The sequence below is a fragment of the Callithrix jacchus genome, chromosome 1 (assembly GCF_049354715.1).
Source record: "Callithrix jacchus isolate 240 chromosome 1, calJac240_pri, whole genome shotgun sequence".
Lineage (NCBI taxonomy): Eukaryota > Metazoa > Chordata > Mammalia > Primates > Cebidae > Callithrix > Callithrix jacchus.
In genome coordinates, this window is record NC_133502.1 from 88148899 (window position 1) to 88175154 (window position 26256).

At 49.0% G+C, this 26256-nt stretch overlaps 1 long non-coding RNA gene and 1 pseudogene across 2 annotated transcripts in view; one reads left to right on the forward strand and one right to left on the reverse strand.

Moving 5' to 3' along the window:
* The window catches only part of LOC118153897 (uncharacterized), a 47407-nt gene that overhangs the window by 20797 nt on the left and 354 nt on the right, over positions 1 to 26256 (reverse strand). The window contains exons 2-7 of the long non-coding RNA XR_013532755.1: positions 24540 to 24691; positions 18453 to 18525; positions 11867 to 12196; positions 11419 to 11474; positions 10507 to 10671; positions 8821 to 9715 (exon numbers count right to left, since the gene is read on the reverse strand). This is a non-coding gene — a long non-coding RNA (uncharacterized LOC118153897). The remainder of the gene's footprint in view (positions 1 to 8820; positions 9716 to 10506; positions 10672 to 11418; positions 11475 to 11866; positions 12197 to 18452; positions 18526 to 24539; positions 24692 to 26256) is intronic.
* LOC118153888 (spermatogenesis-associated protein 31A6-like) lies at positions 8551 to 15045 on the forward strand (annotated as a pseudogene). The gene is made up of 4 exons (XR_013532741.1): positions 8551 to 8794; positions 9878 to 9971; positions 10531 to 10591; positions 11458 to 15045. The product of XR_013532741.1 is annotated as a spermatogenesis-associated protein 31A6-like (transcript).

The following is a 26256-nucleotide window of genomic DNA, read 5'->3' on the forward strand; positions in this document are numbered from 1 at the left end:
CGATATTAAAACCTCATATATGGATGCATGATCTGCAAATATTTTCTTGCAATCCATGAGTTGCCTTTTCACTCTACTGATGGTGTCCTTTGATGCACAAAACACTTTTATTTTGATTAAATCTATCTATTCTCTTATTCCCTGTGCTGTTGGTGTCTTTGATCCAAGAAATCATTGCAAAACCCAAATCACGAAACTTTTCCTTTATGCTTTCTTCTAAGACCTTTATAGTTTTAAGTCTTATATTTAGACCTTTAATCCAGTTTGAGTTAGTTTATGTATAAATACTATGTATATATCCACATGCAAAGAGTGAGGTTAAGCTCTTATTTATACTATATATATACATATGGTGTGTGTGTGTGTATATATATAAATATATATAGTATAGTATGTATCATATATAGCAAATATATAAAGCATATAATAGACATGTATATAGTGTATACATATATAGTATGTAATATATATATGCATATATACTATATACACACACTATATGTTTTAAATATATGTACAAATATATTTTAAAACGCTCAACATCACTGATGATTAGAGAAATGCAAATCCAAACCAAATATATGTTATATATTATATATGCATTAGCTAGAATATATTAATCAACTATAATATATATTATATATTATATTATATGTATTATATATTACATGTAATAGCATTTATATCGTTATTATATATCCAAAGGAATATAAATCATTCTATTACAAAAATACATGCGCATGTATGTTCACTGCAGCACTGTTCACAACAGCAAACACATGGAATAACCCAAATGCTCATCAACAGTATACTGGATAAAGAAAATGTGGGCTATATATACACCATGGAGCACCATGCAGCCATGAAAATGAATCAGATCATGTCTTTTTCAGACACATAGATGAAGCTGGAAGCCACTATCCTCAACAAACTAACACAGGGACACAAAAGCAAATATTACACATTCTCACTTATAAGTGGGAGCTGAACAATGAGACCATGTGGACACAGGGAGGAGAACAACACACACTGCACTTGTTGGGGGAGGGCAGCGGTAGGGAGAGCATCAGGAAAAATGGCTAATGCATGCTGAGTTTAGTACCTAGGTGATGGGATGACAGATGCAGCAAACTACCATGGTACACATTGACCTGTGTAAGAAAACTGCCTGTCCTGCACATGTACCCCAGAACTATAAAGAAAATAAACACACAAATAAAATTTTTAAAATATTATCCTAATTGTATGTGAGTAGGTCCCTTTGATTGAAAGTGAAATGGAAACAATTAAAAAAAAAAACCTTACAATTCAAAATTTACAAAACTAAATAGGCATCCTAAGAGACTGAAGAGAGAGATCAATCCAAGATGGCCGACCACTAACAGCTCAGGATTGTAGCTCCCAGTGAAAGCTCAGAGAACGAGACGACGCCACATCTTTACACGAATTTTCGTCACTCACCGATTAGCCAATTCCCAGTGGAGGAGCCCCATGGGTCACCAGCGTGACTCTTGTACCCGCCGCAGCGGTTTTGCCGGCGTCTCGGCGCAGCAGCTCTTCATGTAGAGCCAACGGGACTGCTTCCCCTACTGACCGGAGTTTGGAGCTCCGGGAAGTCACAGCCGCTTGTTGCAGACTCAAGAGGGAAGCCAGACCAGAGATTCCCGGGCAGAAGAGCACCATCAGTCTTATCACTGCTATTTAGGCCGCCACAGTGGGTTGCTCGGATCCCAGCACTGGGAATCAATAAATCAGACGTCGACTCAGAAACCTAATTAGAAAGGCGTTTCATCTACAATGAAGGGAAAAAAACAGCCTAAGAAGGCCGAGTATACCCAAAATCAGAACCCATCAGCAACGGAACAAGCCCTGATGGAAAAGGACTCATCAGCAACCAAACAAGCCCTGTTGGAAAAGGACTCATCAGTAACGGAACAAGCCCTGATGGAAAAGGACTGTGTTCCATTATCTGAAGTAGGCTTTAAAAGGTGGATGATAAGAAACTTCTGGGAGTTAAAGGAACTTGTTCTAACCCAATGTAAAGAAACTAAGAACTTGGAAAAAAGGTTAGATGAAATGTTGAAAAGAATAGACAATATAGAGAGGAATACAAATGAACTTATGGAGTTGAAAAATACAACACGAGAACTTACTGAAATATGTACAAGCTTAAACAGCCGAATGGATCAAGCAGAAGAAAAGGTATCAGAGGTCGAAGACCAACTTAATGAAACAAAATGACAAGACAAGAATAGAGAAAAAAGGATAAAAAGGAATGAGCAAAGTCTCCAAGCAATATGGGACTATGTGAAAAGACCTAATATACGCTTGATTGGTGTACCTGAATGTGACGGAGAGAATGAATTCAAGCTGGAAAATACTCTCCAGGACATTATCCAGGAAAATTTTCCTAATTTAGCAAAACAGGACACTATTCAACCCCAGGCAATACAGAGAACACCACAAAGATATTCCTCAAGAAGACCAACCCCAAGGCACATAATCGTTAGATTCACCAAGATCGAAACGAAGGAGAAAATATTAAGGGCAGCCAGAGAGAAAGATCAAGTTACCCATAAAGGTAAGCCTATTAGACTTACAGCAGATCTCTCAATGGAAACCCTACAAGCTAGAAGAGAGTGGGGGCCAATATTCAATATACTTAATCAACAGAACTTTCAGCCCAGAATTTCATATCCTGCCAATTTAAGCTTTACATTTGAAGGAAAAATAAAATCTTTTAGGAACAAGCAAGTACTCAGAGATTTTATTACCACCAGGCCTGCTTTACAAGAACTTCTAAAAGAAGCATTATACGGAGGGGACTCAAGATGGCGCTGTGAGAACAACCCAGGATTGGAGCCCGCGTTGAATCCGCAAACGGTGAGTCAGTGCTGCATTTCCAGACTGATCTTTGTTGCCCACAGAACGGGGAAACTCCCAAGTATAAAAAGACACGGGACGCCAGGCAGTAGGTCTGCCTGGCAAAGCCAGCAGCCGGGGCGGCGGCGGCCGGCCCTACCCAGCAATCCCCACAGGGCGCGCTTTCCGGGTGCCTTGTTGAACCGGCAACCTGAGACTTGAGAGGGCTGGACTTGAGACCGAATGAGACTTGCACAGTAGCCCAGCCCAGGGGATTGCAGGGACAGATCGTTTGGGAAACCCAGTGGGACGAACAAAACCGCGATTTCAAACTATCCCGGGCAGACGGTCCGAGACGCTCTGTGGGGGAGGGGCGTCCACCACTACGGAGGCAACCTGCCCCAACTGATATACACGCCCACTGCTGAGGCAGCCAGCCGTTGCAGAGGCAACCCGCCCCAACTGAGATACACGCCCACTGCTGACACAGCCAGCCGTTGCCGAGGCAACCCGTCCCTACTGAGATACACGCCCACTGCTGACGCAGCCTGCCTTGCTGAGGCAACACGCTACAACGAAGAGACTCCGCCGCAGGGCGTGGCGGAGACCACAGCAGAGCCGGCAGGAACAGCGCGAATCACACAACAGCAGGGCGGAGCCTCGGCAGCCAAACAGTGGCTAGTCTGCCTTCTAGCTGGGCAGGACACCTGATCGGACATCCAAAAATAAAGCCCAAACCCCTCAACACAGAGCATTTGAGAAAAAAAAAAGGGTTGTTTAATGAGCTGTGTTGCAGCAGAATCAAACATAGCAGCCTAACAGCCCTGAATGAACAACAGAGTGCACAGCTCAGCAATTAAACCCCTATAAAGTACAAACTGTCTCCTCAAGCAGCTCCCTGACCCCTCTATATCCAAAAGACTGTCATTAGGCAGGCATCATCCTGGGACAAAGAGAGCAGAAAAAGAAACTGGTAGCATCCCTCGCTGTGCCACGGCTACTAGAGGTGCACCCCAGACAAGCAGGGTCTGGAGCGGACCTCAACAGTCGTACAGCGAAGGGGCTAGACTGGTAGAAGGAAAACCAAGCAACAGAAATACTTCATCATCAACATTCTGGGTGTCCACTCAGAGACCCAAACGAAAAGTCAGCAACTACGCAGACGACCAGCGGACAAATCCACAAAGATGGGAAGAAACCAGCGCAAAAAGGAGGAAAACACCCGAAACCAGAACACATCGCCTCCTAGAAAGGACCAAGACTCCTCACCAGCAAGGGAACAAAGCTGGACGGAGAATGACTGTGACGAAATGACGGAATTAGACTTCAGAAGATGGATAATGAGAAACTTTTGTGAGCTAAAAGATCATGTATTAAATCAATGCAAAGAAACTAAGAACCTTGAAAAAAGATTTGAAAAAAGATTCGAGGAAATGATAACAAGAATGGATACCTTAGAGAGGAATATGAATGAATTAAAGGAGCTGAAAAACACAATACGAGAACTTCGCGAAGCAAACGCAAGTTTCAATAGCCGAATTGACCAAGCAGAAGAAAGAATATTTGAAGTCGAAGACCAACTCAATGAAATAAAACGAGAAACCAAGATCAGAGAAAAAAGCGCAAAAAGGAATGAACAAAGTCTCCAAGAAATGTGGGACTATGTGAAAAGACCTAACCTACGTTTGATAGGTGTACCAGAAGGGGACGAAGAGAATGAATCCCAGCTGGAAAATACTCTTCAGGACATCATCCAGGAAAATTTCCCCCACCTAGCAAGACAAGCCAACACTCAATTGCAGGAAATACAGAGAACACCACAAAGATATTCCGCAAGAAGAGCAACCCCAAGGCACATAATCGTCAGATTCAACAGGGTTGAAATAAAGGAGAGAATACTAAGGGCAGCCAGAGAGAAAGGTCGGGTCACCCACAAAGGGAAGCCCATCAGACTCACAGCAGATCTCTCGGCAGAAACACTACAAGCCAGAAGAGAGTGGGGGCCAATATTCAACATTCTTAAAGAAAAGAACTTTCAACCCAGAATTTCATATCCAGCCAAACTGAGCTTCAGAAGTGAAGGAAGAATAAAATCCTTTGCGAACAAGCAAGTACTCAGAGATTTTGTCACCACCAGGCCTGCTTTACAAGAGCTCCTAAAAGAGGCACTACACATAGAAAGGATCAATCAGTACCAGCCATTCCAAAATCACACTGAATGCTAAAGAGCTTCAACATAATGAAGAATCTACAACAACTAACAGGCAAAACAGCCACTTAGAATCAAAATGGCAGTATCAAATTCACACATAACAATATTAACCCTAAATGTAAATGGACTAAATGCACCAATCAAAAGACACAGACTGGCAAATTGGATAAAAATCCAAAACCCATCAGTGTGCTGTATCCAGGAAACCCATCTCACATGCAAGGATACAGAAAGGCTCAAAATAAAGGGATGGAGGAAGATTTACCAAGCTAATGGAAAGCAAAAAAAAGCAGGAGTTGCAATTCTCATCTCTGATAAAATAGACTTTAAAGCAACAAAGATCAAAAGAGACAAAGAAGGCCATTACATAATGGTAAAAGGATCGATACAACAAGAAGAGCTAACGATCCTAAACATATATGGACCCAACATAGGAGCACCCAGATACATAAGGCAAGTTCTTAATGACTTACAGAAGGACTTAGACTCCCACACAATAATAGTGGGAGACTTTAACACTCCACTGTCAATACTAGACAGATCAACCAGACAGAAAATCAACAAGGATATCCAGGGCTTGAACTCAGACCTGGAGCAAGCAAACCTGGTGGACATTTACAGAACTCTCCACCCCAAATCCACAGAATACACATTCTTCTCAGCACTACATCACACCTACTCTAAAATTGACCACATAATTGGAAGTAAAGCACTGCTCAACAAATGCAAAACAACTGAAATCATAACAAACAGCCTCTCAGACCATAGTGCAATCAAGTTAGAACTCAGAATTCAGAAACCGACCCAGAACCGCACAGCTTCATGGAAACTGAACAACTGGCTCTTGAATGTTGACTGGGTAAACAACGAAATGAAGGCAGAAATAAAGAAGTTCTTCGAAACCAATGAGAACGAAGACACAACGTGCCAGAACCTCTGGGACACATTTAAAGCAGTCTCTAGAGGAAAGTATATAGCAATAAGTGCCCATATGAGGAGAATGGAGAGATCCAAAATTGACACCCTATCGTCAAAATTGAAAGAGCTAGAGGAGCAAGATCAAAAAAACTCAAAACCCAGCAGAAGACAAGAAATTACTAAGATCAGAGCTGAGCTGAAGGAGATTGAGACACGAAAAACCCTTCAAAAAATCAATAAATCCAAGAGCTGGTTTTTTGAAAAGATCAACAAAATAGACAGACCACTAGCCAGATTGATTAAAAAGAAAAGAGAGAACAACCAAATAGATGCAATGAAAAATGATAAAGGGGAAATCACCACAGATTCCACAGAAATTCAAACCATCATCAGAGAATATTACAAACAACTATATGCGCATAAACTAGTAAACCTGGAAGAATCTGGAGACAACAGATGCTGGAGAGGATGTGGAGAAAAAGGAACACTTTTACACTGTTGGTGGGAGTGTAAATTAGTTCAACCATTGTGGAAGACAGTGTGGCGATTCCTCAAGGCCTTAGAAATAGAAATTCCATTTGACCCAGCAATCCCATTACTGGGTATATATCCAAAAGACTATAAATCGTTCTACTATAAGGACACATGTACACAAATGTTCATTGCAGCACTGTTTACAATAGCAAAGACCTGGAATCAACCCAAATGCCCATTGATAATAGACTGGATTGGAAAAATGTGGCACATATACACCATGGAATATTATGCAGCAATCAGAAATGATGAGTTCGTGTCATTTGTAGGGACATGGATGAATCTGGAAAACATCATCCTCAGCAAACTGACACAAGAACAGAAAATGAAACACCGCATATTCTCACTCATAGGTGGGTGATGAAAAATGAGAACACATGGACACAGAAAGGGGAGTACTAAACACTGGGGTCTATTGGGGGGAAAAGGGGAGGGCCAGTGGGAGGGGGAGGTGGGGAGGGATAGCATGGGAAGAAATGCCAAATGTGGGTGAAGGGGAGAAGAAAAGCAAAGCACACTGCCATGTGTGTACCTACGCAAGTGTCTTGCATGCTCTGCTCATGTACCCCAAAACCTATAATCCAATAAAAAATTAAAAAAAAAAAAAAAGAAGCATTATACACAGAAAGGAACAACCATATGACCCTTTCTAAAAATACACCAAAAAGTAAAGAGCATTAACATAAAGAACAATTTTTATCAACGAAAGGACAAAATAGCCAGTTAATATCAAATGGCAGCAACCCTAAATTTAAATCGACCAAATCTCCCAATCAAAAGATACAGACAAAATCTAACGGTATATCCAAAGATATACATAGACTCAAAATAAAGGGTTGGAAAAAAAAAAACGTACCAACCAAATGGAGAGCAAAAATAAATAAATAAAAAGCAGGAGTTGCAATTTGCACATTTGACAAAATAGATTTCAAAGCTACAAGGATACAAGGGTAAAAGGATTAATGTAATAATAAGAGATCTTAACACCCAGATACATAAGACCCATAATGAGATTTAGATTCAACGAGACAGAAAATTGATAACGATATCCAGGACTGGAACTAAGATACAGAACAAATAAATTCAATAGAGCTCTCCATTTTAAACACACAAAATACACATTATCCACAGAATCTAACGATATATCTAAAGATATACAAAGACTCAAAACAAGGGGATGGAAAAAAACTCACCAACCAAATGGAGAGCAAAAATAAATAAATAAAAAGCAGGAGTTGCAATTCTCACACTTAATAAAATAATTTCAAAGCTACAAGGATGCAAGGGTAAAAGGATTAATATAACAATAAGAGATCTTAACACCCAGATACATAAGACACATAATGAGATTTAGATTCAACGAGACAACAAATTGATAACAATATCCAGGACTTGAACTCAGAGCCAGAACAAATAAACACAATAGAGGTCTCCATTTTAAACACATAAAATATGCATTAACCACTTTAAACACTCAAAATATTGATCGGCCATTATTGAAACCCATTTTAGGAATGAAGTAATATTCCTTTTTCCCCCTTTTTCTTTTTTACCCCTTCAAAAAAAAAAAAGAAAAGAAAAACTATGGCATGCAGAAGTATTAATATATAAAGATGAGATGATATGACATCTGGGAAAAAAAAAAAAACTAAATAAAACAAATTTACATTTTATCCCTGGATTGATATAAGACAAAAATATTGTGTGGGAAAGCTGGAGTTGAGGACGAATGAGATTCTGAGAATAAAAATCCCTGGTACATAGTCAAAGTTTCAGAGTCGACTTCAGGTTTTCAAAGATTATAAAATAGATAACCTCATACCACCATCTCCAACAGATAAAAGGAACCAGGGAGAAAGAACAGAAAATTGGCTGAGTTCTGTCACTGACAAAACAGTGGGAAGGAGGAATCTGGAAGGTGGGAGGGTGGAGGGAGCCTCCCCTCTCACTGCCCCTCCCCCATCAGGGGCCCTTTGTGATGTGAAGGCCCCAGCTCTGTGATGCAGGCCTGGGCCCCAGTCCCTAGTCTGCAAGGGAATGCCCAGAGCTCAGTTGCTCGAAGGCAGCATACCTATTCAGATGGCAAATATTCCGTTTCCTCTCAAATTTCTTAGTGATTTGTGGATAAACACCCCCAGCTTTACACCATGGGTGTTGGATATCTGCCTCACCCTGGTATTTGTCGTGGAGTTATATTTCCTATTAGCCCCCTGCCTCTCTTACTTCCATCGTGATCCACCCTCACCATTGCCCGGGGAGAAGAGAATGGTAAGGAGCCCTCAGGCTGTACCCACACAGCACAATTCTCTCCTTTCTTTCTATTATTAGCTCTACTTTTCCAAATCCAGTGGAGAGACTTCTGCAATGGGAAGTGTCAGGAGAGACCAGAACATGGTCCTTCCAGGGAGTCAGAGCAGCCAGGGGTTGGTCGGGACTGGGATTTCCATCCCAAGCTCTAAGTCCATCTGTGGGAGAGAACAGGAGGTGTCAGGGCAAAACCAAACCCTTGGACTCAGTGGTGAGGACAAATCAGGACATGGGGGAGGTCTCTGTGGGGAAATGCTCATAAGCCCTTTCCTGGGGCAGGTGGCTGGGGGCCCAGCCTTATCTGTGTGGGGTGATCTGGGGGCTGTGCTGAGCCTCCGAGGGCCTCCCACCTGGGCCTGGAGTCTCCTCTGATCGCCTGAGAAGCAGAATCCTGACAGCTCAGGTGTGCCAGCGGGCCTGAGCCTGGGTGTTCAAGTAGAGGAGCACCTCTACCATTACTTACATTATATTATATATTATACATTATGTATATTATAGTTGATATATGAAATATATATGATGTATATATTTCCTCATACAGTAAATCCCTCTTTTTGGTGGGTTTTATTGTTTGTTTGCTTTTTGAGACAGAGTCTCACTCTTGTCACCTGGCTGGAGTGCAATGATGATCTCGGCTCACTGCAGCCTCTGCTTCCCAGGTTCCAGCAGTTCTCCTGCCTCAGCCTCCGAAGTAGCTGAGGTCACAGGCATGCGCCACCACGCCTGGCTAATTTTTGTTATTTTTAGTAGAGACAGGGTGTCAACTATGCTGGTGAGGCTGGTCTCAAATTTCTGATCTCAGGTGATCCACCCTTCTTGGCTTCCCCAAACACTCGGGTTATAGGCGTGAGCCACCGCGTCTGGCCCCCTCTTCATGTTTTTCTAAGAAGAAAAGCAGTTTATCATCCACTTAAACAAGAGTGGGAGAAAGCACACCGCTCCCTGAGCAAGACGAGAGAGCTGTGGGGTTCGTGAGCACCGCGGCTGGACTGGGGGTGAAGAGCGAGAGCTGGTCTCAGCCCCTCGCCCTTTCTTGTCTCCCAGGGTCACCTTCTCTCCCAGGGTCATCTTCTGTCCCAGTGTCAAGGTCAGTGGAGGGGGAGGCCCAAAGGCAGGAAGAAAAACTGCAGTCTGAAAGGTAAGGCTCTGCCGGGGCACACTAGAGTTCATTTGATCTCGTCTGTCCCCAGAGAGAAGCGACTCTGTCTGAGGAAGTCAGTTGAAGAAGCCTGAGGTGGGGGCTCCTAGGAAGGAAATCAGAACCCCGGGTCCCTCTCAGATTCTGTGCTGGCATGAAACCATGGTGACCCAAGGACTGGGTGTTCCCCAGCAGGGCACAGTGTAGGGGGAGGAGACCAATGCCTGTCTGAATCAGGACAGGGGTGAAGGGGCTGTGGACAGCTGTTCAACTCTGCTAAGGCTGATTCCTCTTTGAGACCACCCCAGTCCTTTCTCCCCACAGGGCAGCTGTGAGAACTATGGGGATAGAGGGGTCTGTGTGTGGAAGCCCTTTGTGGACAACAAAGCCTTGCCCTCCGTGCCTCGCTATCACTGTCCAGGCCATGTGGCCTTGGACACAGACATGTGGTTTCCAGGGTCTGACTCCCCATGGTCTTCCCTCAAGAAACATCCACTCCACCTCCTGTGAGATCCCAGGCCCCTCCCTCACTGACCTAACCCGGTCTCCTGATTTCCAGCTTCTAGAGACCTCCTGACAGGCCTGGAGCGGCTTCTGGACTTGCTTTCACAACTGCAGCGGTGAGGCACTTCCCCTTCCCTGCATCCTTCTTACCGGGCTGGGATTCGACCCCAGGGCCTTACGGCAGCCTGGAGCTGACCTGGGATGGGGAGACCACGGGGACAGAGGATGGGTGTAAAACCCTGGAGCAAGGGGTAGGAGAAGAATTGGGGAGTCTGGGTGCAGCGCGGTGGAGGGGCATAGGAGGAGAACTTGGGAGTCTGGGTGTGGGGCGGTAGAGGCACATAGGAGGAGAACTGGGCAGTCAGCATGTGGGGTGGGGGGGCATAGGAGGAGAATTGGGGAGTCGGCGTGTGGAATGGTGGAGGGGCACAGGAAGAGAATTAAGCAGTCAGCCTGTGGGGCGGTGGAGGGGCATAGGAGAATTGGGGAGTCAGGGTGTGAGGTGGTGGAGGTGCATAGGAGAAGAATTAAGCAGTCAGAATGTGGGGTGGTGGAAGAACATAGGAGAATTGGGGAGTCTGGGTGTGGGGCGGTGGAGGGACATAGGAGAATTGGGCAGTCAGCGTGTGGAATGCTGGAGGGGCAAGGAGGAGAATTAAGGAGTCAGTGTGTGGGGCGGTGGAGGGGCATAGGAGGAGAATTGGAAAGTCAGGACGTGGGGCAGTGGAGGTCCACAGGAGGAGAATTGGGCAGTCAGCATGTGGGGTGGTGAAGGGGCATATGAGGAGACTTGGGGGGTCAGGGTGTGGGGCAGTGGAGGGGCATAGGAGAATTGGGGGGTCAGGGTGTGGGGCAGTGGAGGGGCATAGGAGAATTGGGGGGTCTGGGTGTGGGGCGGTGGAGGGGCCGGGGCCCACGCGCCCACTCTGCCCTATGGCCCTACCTGCTCCTGGCTGCAGCTTGTGCCTCCTGCCTCCTACAGCATCCTGGGGCCGCATCCTGAGAAAGGTGACTTTGGTCAGCTCTCTGGTCCAGATCCCCCAGGTGAGGAGTGCAAAAGAGTGCCTGATGGAGCCTCCCAGTCCCCTCAGAAGCCGATGGAAGATGCCGCTCCCGTGCTTTCCCCATTAGCTTCCCCGCATCCTCAAACCCAGCATCCTTCGCCTCTGGTCTCCACCCCATCACCAGGCCCAATGGCCACCTCAGTCTCCCCTCTGAGTGCCTCCGAACCACCAGAGCCTTCCCTTCCTCTGGAACACCCCTCACCCAAGCCACTTGCGCTTTTCCCTAACCCACCCCACACCCCTGATCCTCTGGCCTGCTCTCTGCCTCCTCCAAAAGGCTTTATTGCTCCTCCCCTGCGGAACTCCACTCTGATGACTCCAACTCACTGTGACTCAGTGGTGCTTCCACTGGGCACTATCCGTCAAAGCTCATCTCCGTGTGACAATCTGGCAGCTTCTGGCCCAGCCATCTCAGGCCTTGGCGGTTCAAGCAGTCATGCCTCTGTGCCTCCATTCTGGTGTCAGGAAACTTCCAGAACCTGGCGCGTCTCCAACCCATCGGTCCAGCAAGAATATCTTTCTGGCCACCCACCAGAAACATCGTCTTCGGGAGATCCCACAAACGGTCAGATCGAAGCTGGAAGCCCCTTTTTGCTCAGCTCTGATGGCCAGAATGTCGTGGGAATACAAGTTACAGAAAGAGCCAGGATCAACATTCTGGAGGAAAAAGAAAAAGATGGATCATTTCCAAAACAAACGAACACAGAAAAGCACTTGAATTCTTTGGGGAATTTGGGGAAATCACTGAATGCTGAGCAGAACACCACAACCCTAAAACCTGTCTGGGACATGGAAGACTTGAAGCAATCATCCAGTCCTCAGAAGCTCTCAGATCCTGGAATCCTGAAGGAACATTCTCAGAAGAATTATAGCCAGCTTTTCTGGGGCCTCCCCTCTCGGCACAGCGAATCCTTGGAGGCTAGTGCCTGGGTGTCTGAGAGATCTTATACTTTGCAGTCTCCTCCTTTCCTGTTCAACGGCATTCCCAATGTCCGCCCAGTTCAAACAGAGACTACAATGTCTCCACTGCTTTACCAGGCCCAGCGCCTGTCCCATCTGAGGCCTGAGTCCCAACCCTTTATTTCGCCCACACCCCAATTCCAGCTCTCACACATGGCTCAGGCGGAGGCTCAGGCCCGTATTCAATCCTCTTTCCCAGTCCAATCTTCTGCTTTTGCATCCCAGATTAATAATTCTGGAGTAGCTTGCCCTGCGTCGCAGATTAAGATGCCAGCTCTCACCTTACCTGAAATGCAGCACCCTGGATGGTCTTCTAAACAACCAGAAGGTGGGTTGGCTTTACCCTCTAGGGCCCAAAAACCTCAGGATGTCTTTAGCGCCTCCACTCCTACCCTTCCCCAGGGCAGCTTGACAGCAATCATTCCTGAGAACTTCCCAGTCAGTCCTGAACTCCGGAGCAACCTAGGAACGACCCAAGAGTCTCCGGATCTGATGCAGCCTCAGGAGAAATTGCCAGGGACAAGTCAGGCCAGGGGCAAACTCAGACCCTTGCAGTTCTCCAAGTCCACGGGAAAAAGCAGCAAGGACATACAGAAGGTGACGTTCCCGCTAGAGAGTAATCCGTGCACACCTCTGGGACAAATTCGGGGGCAGGCCCCGCAAAATCTAGCCAGCTGCATGGAAAGCTTCCCAGGGAAGGTTCTGGGGGCAGAACCTCAAGTCTCTGAGGAATCGGAAAGAGACTTGAAGATGCCCTTGAGGATAGACTCGGAAAGTGATTTCTTAAGACGCACAGAGACAAATCGTATAGAAAACATCCTGAAAGCCCACGTGGACATGAAGTTCAGCCAGATCAATGAGGGCTTTATCCCCATTCGTGTGCGTCGATCCTGGCTTGCTGTCAACCAGGCTTTTCCCGTGTCCAACACCCACATGAAGACCAGCAATCTAACACCCCCAAAAAGTGAAAGAGCCAATGTGAACACATCCCAGGAACTTTTCTTCCTCAATCCGTGCACTCAACAGGTGCTGGGACACCATATTGTGAGGTTGTGGGCCAAACACAACTGGAGCCTACCCCTCAGGGTCCTCAAGCCCATTAAGCTCTTTAAACTGGAAAAAGTTTCATCCTTATCCCTAACACAGCTTGCCGGTCCCTCCTCAGCCACCTATAAATTTAAGCCTAGCTCAAAAGTTGAGAAAGCCACGTTCCTGAGAGAGTCACCACCAGCAGGTCTGAGAAAGCAGGTGCTGACCAAAGCATCTGTTCAGACGCCAGACAGTCTTCTGGTGTCTTCACCCACATTTACGAAGTTCCAGACGGCCCCACAAGGGATCCCATCTTGGAATGCCCATGGGCCCCTGAAGCCTCCTCCAGCTGGACAGGAGGACAGGTGGCCTAAGTCCCTCACATGCAGCCTCACAGGCAGCGCCCAGCAGAGTGGGAGCTTAGGAGCCCAATCTTCAAGGGCTGGAAAGACCACGAAGGCAGCGCCACAACCCAGAGTCCCCTTAGAAACCTTGGCAAACCTCCAAGCCACATGTAAGGATGTGAGTGGTTCAGAGGCTCCACGGACCAGTAAAGGCTCTCAACTCCCTAACTCAGAGACCCGGCCTCAAGTTTGTGGCGCCGTTGTGCTCCCTCCAGATGGTTTTACTGACATTCCCCTTGCTACAGAGAGTTTGGCTTCTCAAGTGCCCCACGGCCATCTCCAGAGCATGCCTACCAGGAACATGCAGGCTTCCTGGGAGCAACGTGACCTTATGGCAGCCAGAAGGAGAAACCTGGGGTACAAGGAGCCCAAGAACCCGAAATGTCAAGGCTCAGGCAAGAGCCAGAACCGGATGTTTACCCCTACTCACAACAGTGAGAACCCAGCGAAGCCCAACGTAGAAAAACGTGAAGAAAGGCTTGAAGAACCGAGGACTCCCCAACTCACCCCAGTCAGGAAAACAGAACAAACCCGTCAGGATGAAGGCCTCCGGCTGCTGCCGTCAAAGAAACAGCCTCCTTCAATATGCGACTTCGGAGAAAACATCAAACAATTTTTTCAGCAGGTCTTTTCAGTGAAAAAAAGCAAGCCAGCACCAGTCACTGCCAAAAGCCAGAAAATAATGAAAAACAGATCACATGTGTACAGCAGCTGTGCTGAAGCTGAGGGGCTCACGGCAGCAGCTGGACACATGCTGGAGAAAAAAATGACACTTTGCCGTGAGCATCGTGCCTCAAAAGTAAATCAGCACAAACAGGAGTTCCAAGCCCCAGGCTGTGGGCTTCCCTGCAACCGCAGGCACCTCTTCCACCCGGAACACAGCAGAATGCTGGGCTATGCAGCCAGCAGTCAACAAGTCACTCTCAAGAGCCAGAGTTACCCCAACAGAGAGAAGCATATCAGAGATCAACAGTCCTTGAAAAGTGTCCGGCGCAACAATGACCAACGGGGCCAGGACAGCCCCAACTCTTGCTCCCCAAGAAGGCTGTCTCACAGAAGGTCAAGTAGTCTTCTGTGAAGACACAGAACTTTTAATATTCCAAAATAAATAAATACCTCCTTTTCTCCCCCCATAAAAGGATATTGGCTTTTATTTGTGTCATGCTTGGTGTGGGCTTGTTTTCTAGAAGTGACAGGACATGGAGGGATTCTGAGAGTGGTGTTGTAAGCCCACCTTCATCCTGAGTTCCTTCACTGAAACTTAGGTTTCCATAATACTGTCTTTTCACAAACAACAAAAAATTCTAAAAACAAGATGAGAACACCTATGAAGATCCCACTCAAAGATGTGGTTCAACCCATCTTTCTACTACTTACTCTCTACCTCAAACTTTATGCAGCTGTAGGAAGAAGGTTTGCAGAGATGTCAAAGGACTGAATATCTCCATGCAGGCACCAGGAACTGCCACAGTCAAGTAGCTTCATGTGTCACGAAATAGTGGAAGCTCGGGTGGGAGAGTGTGGGCCCTGAGTTCAGAAGCCAGGGAAGTCTTGACCCTGGATATCCTGGGGGAGAGTAGATAATGCCTGCCCTTGGAAATCCCCTTCTCTCCCTCACAAAGGCTGGGATGGAGATGGGCCCCTTAGCTCAGCCTATATGCAAAGCACAGAGTCCCCATCCCACTTGCCTCTCCCTTTCTTGCACTCTGGAGTGGGGGTGGGGACAGACCTTCCAGCACTGTGGATGTGAAAGTGGGGGGGTTGGGGGGAGGCCTTCATGGAGGCTGCTGAGGACTGTGAGCTCTCCTGCCCAAAATGAGTGAATGACCCTGCTCCTGGGTCACCTGCCTTTGTCTATCTCACCTATGTGTGTCTCAGCTTCAGAGAAGTAGTTCTGGGTGAATGGGGCAGGGCATGCCTGTGTGTGCAGAGGCTTCCGATGGTGGGACTCTGTAGAACTACAGCGGGATACAGACAAAGAATTGAAAAGGAGGCAAAGTAGTGTGAGGGCTCTGTAGGCGGTGCCATGACCTGGGAGCCTCTGACATTCCAACCCCTTCCACAGGCATAGAGGGGCCTATGGCTCATCCTGGCCCCACCCCAGGGTCTGTCCCTGCTCCAGCTCTCAGACCACAGACCTAAAAATGCATTTACCCCCAACACAGAGGGCCAGATGAGTGAGAAGGCAAAGTGAATATGGGAAGATGAATTTCTTAACATCTTTAATAAGCTTGCACGTAGTAACCTACTGAATTTTTTTTTTTTTTTTTTTTTGAGACAGAGTTTCACTCTTTTGCCCAGGCTGGAGTACAGTGGTATAATCTGAGTTCACTGCAACCTCCAGCCCCTGGTTTCCAGTGAGTCTCCTGCCTCAGTTTTCCAAGTAGCTGAGATTATAGGCACCCACCACCACACCTGGCTAATTTTTTACATTTTTAATAGAGATAAGGTTTTGCCATGTTGGCCAGGCTGGTCTGAAATTCCTGACCTCTGGTTATCTACCAGCCTTGGCCTCCCAAAGTGCTAGGATTACAGGCATGAGCCACCGCACCTGGCCTACCCATTGAATTTTTAAAAGGATGTGTTGACCATAGTTGAAAAAGCCAGGACTAGAGAACCCCAGGCATGACTCCAGAGTCTGGTGACCTTTAACATACACGTAGCCCCAGGACTGCCCCCAGGGGAGAGGTGGTGACTTAGAAAGACCCCAGCAGCTGAGCTGGGGTCACACAGCAAATCTCCCCCGGCTCCTGAGGTCCTTTCTTGCCCCACAGACCAGCAGGGGAAGAGGCAGGCAGGCAGGTGGCAGGATTTGAACACATAAGGCAGCTGGAAGTGACCTATCCAGAATGAGCAGGGGATAGGCAGGGCAGGAACCATCCCCGCTCTGTCTCCCTCTGCTTTCAGCAAAGCTTCCTCCTCTCTGGGCCCTCTCCCTATGGGAAAACAGGAGGTCCCAACAAATCAGGGAGAGGAGTGTGAGGTCTCTAGCGGGAGTTTCCGTGCTTTGTGCACATACAGGCACGCAGAAGGCCCAGTTCTGGGGGCCTCGTTTCCTTGGTGGAGAGGACCGTGCCAGACGGTGCCACTTATTTAGATGAAAATGGAAATGGCCCTGCCCACAGCATGTGGGACTGGTTGGCATTTGGCATAAAGGGGGCAGTAAGCAACAGTCCCCAGCATGTGGCCTGTCCTAGGGCCAGGTCTGTCTGGGGCCCAGATGACTGAGGCAGCCTCCAAGGTGGACCCAGCAGTGACAGCAGAGCCAGGACCAGCAGGAAGGGCTGGGACCTGGAGCAGAGATCAGCTCCGGTCCCCCTTGGCAGCTCAGGAGAGTCACAGAGCTGGGACCCTGACTGCTGAGGATGGGTCATGCCTGGCTGCTACTGGGTTCCCTCAGGAAACCGATAGGTGAGTTCTGGGACGTGGAGGAGCTGGACGTGTGGACACCATGGCTCAGGCCAGGAGAAGCGCCACAGGAAACGCTGGCCGACCAACAAGAACATAGGAAGGCGAAAGCAAGCCCTTACCCCTCCGCTACTCAGTCTCCCATGGGGTGCAACGAGGCCAGCAGTGGAGACCACAGAGACCTCCCACAGAGACCTCACAGAGACATCTCGTACAGAGAGCCCACTGGGACCACTCACTGCCACAGAGACACACACTGCAGCCTCCAGAGACCCAACAGAGCTCTCAGAGACCTCAAGGTGCCCCACAAAGACACAGCACTCAGATTCCCAGAGTCCTCACACAGACCCCTTCAGAGAACCCCACAGAGACCACACTGAGACACTTCATTCAGTCCCACAGAGACCTCCTGCAAATTTCAGAGACCTTCCTTGGTTCTCACACAGAGGCCCCACACCTGACAAAGGCCTCAGAGCCTTTACACAGAATCATAAAACAGGGAACTCATGCAAAGACTCATGCAGCTCACCTCGTGATCTGCCTGCCTTAGCCTCCCAACGTGCTGGGATTACAGGCGTGAGTCACCTCGCCCAGCCTCTCTTTTATTTTTAAGTTGGAGTCTTGCTCTTTCACTCAGGCTGGAATGCAGTGGCATGATCTCAGCTCACTGCAATCTCCAACTCCCAGGTTCAAGTCATTTTCCTGCCTCAGCCTCCCTAGTAGCTGGGATACATGTAGGTACCACCACGTGGGCCAAGCTAATTTTTGGTATTTTTAATAGAGACGGGTTTTTACCATGTTGGCCAGGCTGGTCTCAAACTCCTGACCTCAAGTGATTCACCCGCCTTGGCCTCCTAAGGTACTGGGATTATAGGCATGAACCACCGCACCCAGACTGGTCCTGTAATTCTCTCTGGGCACCCTGGCCCTGTGAGCTGGAGGAGGGCAGGCGGGGCCAGGCCCCAAGCAGCCCCTGATAGGTGTTGAGTGAATGAGTAGGGGTGGCGAGGGGAGGCTGGGGAAGGCACCCAGGATGTGTTCCTTCCACCCCCCAGCCTTGTCAGGCCTCCATGCCCTGCTGAGCTCTTGCATGGTGGTCCTTTCCCACTTACAGCTCACTGCCTTGCACTAGGTCCCAGCCGATGGCCCGGCAGAAGTGTCCTCTCTGTTCTTACCCAGTATGACCTAGATGGGAGAAAATACGCATGGAATGAGCATAGCCCTGAGGGGTCAAAAGTGTGTGAGGAAGAAAGGGAGGGAGGGAGAGAAGGAGGGAGGAAAGGAGGCACCGGAGGGAAGGAGGGAGGCAGGAAGGAAGGAAGGAGGGAAGGAGGGAAACAGGAAGGAAGGAAGGGAAGGAGGGAGGGAGGAAGGGGGCAATGAATGACTGCACATAACAAAAAAATGAGTGAATGAATGCCCAAACCAAGAAATGAGTGAATGAATGCACACACAAAGGAATGAATGAATAAACACACCAAAGAATGAATGAATGAATGAATGAATGCACACAAATGAATTAATGCACACAAAGGAAAGAGTCAATATATGAATATGCCACTTGTGGGGCATGAAGAGGCCTGAAGAGACCCCCAGTGGAGGGGGCCCCACGTTGTGTCCTTGCTGCTGAGGAACCTGGACATGCCGGTGCATGGGAGAAGGGCTTGGGCTTGGAATGAATTGGCTCCCAGGTGACTCATCAAGTGTCACAAGTAACTCTGAGCAGCAGACTTCCCCTCCTGAGCCTCAGCCCCACCAGATGTAACATGATTAGAAGAGCAACCTAATGGCGCTTTTCTGAAAATTCAGTAGGTGAGCTTGGTGGCTCATCCCTGTAATCCCAGCACTTTGGGAGGCCAAGATTGAGACTAGCCTGGGGAACAGTGAGACCCTGTTTTTGTTAAAAAAAAAAAACAAAAATGAAAATTCAACGGGGTGCTGGGTATGCCAGTTGTAGAGCTGTGACATTTGTTTATTTGATTCAACCCAAGTCACTTCAAACAACTGAGCTCCCCCAGCCAGTGGGCCAGGCCTCTCAGTGTCACTCTGGCTGAGGGTGTCTGTGTGTGTGTCTCTCCTTCCTTTAACTGTCCTCATTCTTTCCATCACGTGTGTGTGTGTGGTCTTTTCTCTCTCATACACACACAACTGTCGAATTTGCATGCTCTGACACACAGACACACAGTCATACTTACTTTTAAAAAATTTTTATTTTTAGAGGCACAATCTTGCTCTGTCACCCAGGCTGGAGTGCAACAGCACAATCACAGATCACTGAAGCCTTGAACCCCCAGGCTCAAGCGATCCCCCTGACTCAGCCTCCTGAGTAGCTGGGACAACAGGCATGCATCCTCATGTCTGGCTAATTTTTTTTTTTTTTGGTAGAGGTGGAATCTTGCTATGTTGCCCAGGCTTGTACATTTCTGCTTCTGTATGTATGTATGCATGTATGTATGTATCCTCTTTTTTGAAAATGATTTCATTGCAACTTTCTTTAAGCACGGACCTTTCTGAAGCTCTGGGGACACCTGGAAGAGGAAGGGAGGGTTCTGGATATCCCCTAGGATCACATTGGCCCTGGGCGCAGGACAAGCCCAGGCAGGAGAAACAGACCCTGCTGAGGGGTCTCCTCTTTGCCTCCTCCCTGGGTCCCAGCTGGGTGGTCGCCTTGGTTCACTGCCAGCCAGGGTCAGGCAGCGCATGGCCAAGCCCACCGCTATGTCATCATTCCAGGGGGAAGGGGCTTGAAGGCTGCGTCATGGGGTGATGGGAACCTGGATTTAATTGGTATGACCTGAGCTCAGGTTTCAGCTTTTCCACATCCTGGCAGCGGGGCCTTCGGGTGGGAATTCCTCCTCCGCAAAATGAGAGCTTGTGAGAATTAAACTGGCCCCGGCATTTAGGAAACAGCCCTGTGATGTAGGTTCATGCTCTCATGACCCAATTACTTCCCAAATACAAAAAATTAGCTAGGAGCGGTGATGGGCACCTGTAATTCCAGATACTCAGGAAGCAAAGACAGAAAATTGCTTGAATCCAGGAGGCAAACGTTGCAGTGAGCTGAGATGGTGCTACTGCACGTTAGCCTAGGCAACAGAGCAAGGCTCTGTCTCACAAAAAGAAAAAAAGGAATTAAAAAAAAAAAAGAAATGGAAGGAGATGAAAAGGAATATATGTAACATAGGCAAGGACTTCATGACTAAAACACCAAAATCATTGGCAACAAAAGCCAAAATAGATAACTGGGACCTAATTAAACTCCAGAGCTTCTGCACGGCAAAAGAAACAATCAACAGAGTGAACCAGCAACCAACAGAATGGGAAAAAATTTTACATCTACTCATCTGACAAAGGGCTAATATCCAGAATCTACAGAGAACTAAAACAGATATATAAGTAAAAAGCAAAGAAACCCATCCAAAAGTGGGAGAAAGATATGGACAGACACTTTTCAAAAGAAGGCATATATGAGGCTAACAAACATATGAAAGAATGCTCATCATCACTGATTATTAGAGAGATGCAAATCAAAACCACATTAAGATATCATCTCACGCCAGTCAGAATGGCGATCATTGAAAAATCTGGAGACAACAGATGCTGGAGAGGATGTGGAGAAATAGGAACACTTTAACACTGCTGGTGGGAGTGTAAATTAGTTCAACCATTGTGGAAGACAGTGTGGCGCTTCCTCCAGGACCTAGAAATAGAAATTCCATTTGACCCAGCAATCCCTTTACTGAGTAATATACGCAGCGGATTATAAACCATTCTATTATAAGGACACATGCACACATATGGTTATAACGGCACTGTTTACAATCGCAAATACCTGGAACCAAAGCAAATGCCCATCGACGATAGACTGGACAAGGAAAATGTGGCACATATACACCATGGAATACGATGCAGCCATAAGAAATGATGAGTTCATGTCATTTGTAGGGACATGGATGAATCTGGACACCAGCATTCTCAGCAAACTGACACAAGAACAGAAAATCAACCAAATTTTCTCACTCATAGGCAGGTGTTGAACAATGAGAACACATGGACACAGGGAGGGGAACATCCACACTGGGGTCTGAACATCACACACAAGGGAGGGACAGCGGGGGAGGATGGGGAGGTCAAGGAAGGATAACATGGGGAGAAATGCCAGATGTGGGTGATGGGGGGATGGAGGCAGCAAACCACATCCCCATGTGTGTACCTATGCAACAATCCTGCATGATCTGCAAATGTAACCCAGAACCTAAAGTACAATTTAAAAAAACAAAAACAAAAAGATTTGCAAGGAATCAAAAAGCATTTAAATATCCACACAAAGATATTTATCAGCAAGACTGATACCGCAAAGAAAAGAAAATCAAATCAGTGATATTAAGAATACATTGGAGAAGTCCTCCAAGAATGTAGAGGAAAAGGATAACAGAATGAAAGTGGTGATGAGAGCTCTGTGAAATCCAATTTTAAAACTCCAAGATTAATATAATAAAATGTTCAGAATAGAGTAGAACAACAAACTAATGAAAAAAACAACAACAAAGAGAACATTTTTTCTTGACCTTCAAAAAAAAATCACGTTCTATAAAAAGAAATCCTCACATAGACATATTCTGGCAGAATATGTATTGAAATGCTGGAAAACTTTAAACCATTCCGGGATCTGAGAAAAGTACTTAGAAATGAATGAAAATCAGGCGGACCCTGGTTTTTCCTCTGTGACAGAAAATTCAGGGAAACACTAGAATACCATCTACATAGTTGAAGGGAAGGGTTAGAAACCCAAGTAACCAGAGATTTTGGAAACACACTTGCGTAGTCTGACATCTGTGAAAATAACATACTTGGCTGTTTTTGCTTTGAGAGTACATATCACCAATAAGCAGCGTAAGAAAAATATTACTTTAGTTCAACCATTATGGAAGACAGTGTGACAATTCATCAAGGATCTAGAACCAGAAATACCATTTGACTGGGGTGGGTGTGGTGAGGAAGCAGCAGGGGCAAAGGCTCTGGGGTGGGTGTGGTGAGGAGGCAGCAGGGGCAAAGGCCCTGGGGTGGGTGTGGTGAGGAGGCAGCAGAAGCAAAGGCCCTGGGGTAGGTGTGGTAAAGAGGCAGCAGGGGCCAGGGCCCTGGAGTGGGTGTGGCGAGGACGCAGGGGAAGCAAAGGCCCTGGGGTGGGTGTGGTGAGGAGGCAGCAGGGGCAAAGGCCCTGGGGTGGGTGTGGTGAGGAGGCAGCTGGGGCAAAACCCCTGGGGTGGGTTTCTTCAGGAGGCAGCTCATAAATGTCATCAGCCTGGTGTTCACATGCATGGCCCAGTTCCCCTAGTCCACTCCCCTAGGGGCGTCAAAGGTCTCAGCCTTGAACGAGACATTTCCCGACTTTCCGAACTTGTCAGCCCTCAAGGTTTGTCTTCCTGGGTGAGTTTCTGCTGTGCCTGAGAGGTGACCCAGGGCCACGTGACAGGGGGAGAAATTAGCCCAGCAGGCCTGGGTTTGCCTACCACTCTGCCTCTCACTTGCTGTGTGACCTGAGGCAAGTTACCAGACCTCTCTGAATATGTTTTCCTAGCGGAGCTTTTGATACATGCCTGGTGTGGGGTGTGCGATCAGGAAATGCTGTTTCCCTGCCACTTTTCAATGTTTCCTCTTCTCAGCCGACATTTAAAACAGTTCCCACAGGCTGGGCGCAGAGGCTTATGCCTGTAATCCCAGCACTTTGGGAGGCCAAGCAGTAAGTGCCCCACAGGCAACAGATGTGCTGCCTGGGAAGTAATGCTGGAGGCTGTGCCCACTTGGGCAGATGGTCAAGATGAGGCGGGCACCAGTTTAGCCCAGCTACAGACAAAGTTGCTGAGGCTCTGTGCCTCTGTGCCTGCCTGGCACAAGATATGGAGCCAGGACTGAGTGGGCCTCTGTGCTCTGGGCTGACCATGGATGAGACTGGGACATGCTGGAGAGAGAGCTGACTCCCGACAACCCGGGCTTTGTGTGGAGCAGGTAAGGGAAGCCGCCACCACTTGTCTCCCCATGCCAGTGGTGCAGTGCCCAGGGCCTGCAATTTTCACTCTGGGTGTTGGCCAAGACGAACGGACCCTTTGGCTGGTGCACCAGGAGACCTTCAGGCTATCTGGGACCAGCTCTGACAGCCTCTGCTCTGGGATCAGCTGCCGCAGCAGCCTACACATGGCATGGGGCAGCAGCGGTGGCATCCCTGGACATTGACCCCAGTAGCATGGAACCCAGGACCAGATACTGCCACAGTCAGCCCACAGGTGCGAGAGGGCAGGAGGCGCTCAGTCACAACTCTGTGGCTGCACAGTGCCCAGCACCTGAAAACCTGTGCTCTGGGCCAGGCCTAAGGAAAAGTGGACCCTAGGGTGGGATGGCGGTACACTCCCCAACCCCCACACCCTCGGGGAACAGCCCCGCAAGAATCTGCCATGGGCTCAGCCACAGCTGCAACCTGGAAATAAGCGCAAGTCAGTATCAGTGGCAACCCCAGGCCCTGTCCTCCCCCACCAGCAGCAGGAATCCCAGGGCCAGATGTCACCATGGTGCCTAATTTAGGCGGTCGGCGGCGCAGCTACAGGGTGATGGAAACTGGTGCTCAGACTCATCCTGGGTGCTGCAGTGGGCCCAGAGCCCGTGACCCCACACTCTGGGCTTAGGCCAAGGAAGCACAGATCTTAGGGTGGGGGGAGGTGCCCTGGGCGACTCCCAGGCTGTCTGAGACCAGCCCTGCAGCCTCCTGTGCATTCTGCTGCACCTGCCACTTAGAGATGGCATTCAGCAGCATGGTGGCAACCCCTGATCCTGCCTGCTTCCTCCAGCAACACGGACCTAAGGGCCAGACCCTGCTGCAGCGCCTAAATCAGGCCCTGCAGCAGGAGGAGGACTGGAACTGGTGCCTAGCCCCGTCCCAGTGGCTGTAGGGTAACCAGTACCTGCGACCAACGCCCTGGACCAGGGACAAAAAGGAACAGAAGAACGGAAACCAGCACTGCCACCCTACAGCTCAACTGTAGCTGCCACCTGCACACAGCGCATCAGAAGCAGGGGCAACCCCAGCTCTGCCTGCCATAAACAGTGGGGTGGGGAGGGGGACCCAGGGACCAAGGCTGCCTCAGAGGCTGCCACCTGGCCACCTCTGCACCCGTCCCTGCCCTGGTGGGAGCCAGCCACGCTCTTACCTCTCTGGCGCTCTGCAGTCTCCGTCGCTGCCACCCACTGCAGCAAGGGGAGCCATGGTGCCACAGGCTACAGCCTCCAGCATGCAGCAGATAGCTCTTCCTTCTCATGGCATGGAGCAGCTGCCATGCTTGGCAGGCATACCCAGAAAAGCCTAGAACGAGACACAAGAGAATGGTAGCATTAGACCCCCACCTTGTCATGCTGGCCACTGGGTGCCATGTGCCAGTTTCAGTAAAGGCACTCACACCCACCTTCCAAAGGCCACAGCATCTTTTTGGCCCAAACTGGCTAGGGAGTAGAGACTGGAGACACCATGGTACCTGGGCTTCCCGCTCCATAGGAACCACTGGGACCACCCAGGCTGTGCTCGGGAAGCAGGAGCAGCAGAAACTCAGCCCCAGCCAGCCCTCCCCACCAATGTGCTGGTTCCCATTCCTGAGACCTCCACCCACAGGGCCCTGTCGCCCTATGGTGTCTGCTACAGAAATGTGTGCCCACCACGAAGCAGCAGATGGCCCTTTTGAGTTTAGAGACCGGGGAGAGGAGGACCACTCCTCTCTCAGAGACCACCGCTGTCACTGAAACCTCCATCACCTGCCACCGGCAGTGCAGCTTCCGACAGAGCCCCTAACCCGCTGCCACCGGCAGTGTAGCCCCAGGATAGCACCAACACCCCATCCCCCACCACCGGCAGGGCAGCCCCAGGATAGTGCCAACACTCCATCCCCCGCCACCGGCAGTGTAGCACGTCATGGCAGCCCCTAATCTGCCCCTGCCTTAGACACTGCAGCACTCCATGGCACCCGCAAGCCACCCCCCTACCATGGGCAGCACAGCCCGGGATAGCACCCCAGCAGGCTCCCTGGGGTGGGCAGTGTAGCCACAGATAGCATCCCCAAGCAGACCCCCACCACAGGCTCCTATATGGCACCCAAACCACCCCCCACTGCGGGTGCTGCAACCCTGAATAGTGAGTGCCCTAACTCACTCCCCATCGGGAACAGTGCGGCCTTGGATAGCGCCCCCAACCAACTCCCTGCCTCGGGCAGTGCAGCCACCGATAGCACTCCAAACTCCCTCTCCACCTTGGGAAGTACCCCCATGGCTAGCTCGGGTAGCCCCTGATAGCGCACCCAACCCGCCCCTGCCACAACCCACGCAGCCCGGAATAGCACACTCACCCGCTCTTTACCAGGCAGCGCAGATCCCTGAGAGCACCTGACCCACCTGCTGCCTTCCCACCACTCAGGCTGTGTATCCGGCCCCAAGAGTGCCCCCACCAACCCTCCACCCCACTCCACAGGCAGTCCAACCCTGTGTAGCTCTCCCAACAAGCCCCCCAACCTCTGTCTCAGTGTAGTCCCCATGACGCCTTTAACACCACCCCTCCCCCCACCAGCAGTGTAGCACCCCCTAAAGCATCCTCCACCGCCAGCATTGCAGCCCCACACAGTGCCCCCAACCCACTCCCCATGTGGGCGATGCAGCCTTGGATAGTGCCCCCAACCAGCTCCCAGACACAGGCAATGATGTCGTGGATCTCACACCCGCCCCCCCGCCCGACACTAGGGGCAATGTAACACCTGACAGCACCCGGAACCCATCCCTCACCGCTGGCAGTGTTGCACCCCATAGTGCCACCAACCCATCCCAGACAAAGCAGGGAGCCATGGAGAAGAAGCAGAAAGGTCTGGAGGATTCCCGGTGGGGTACAAG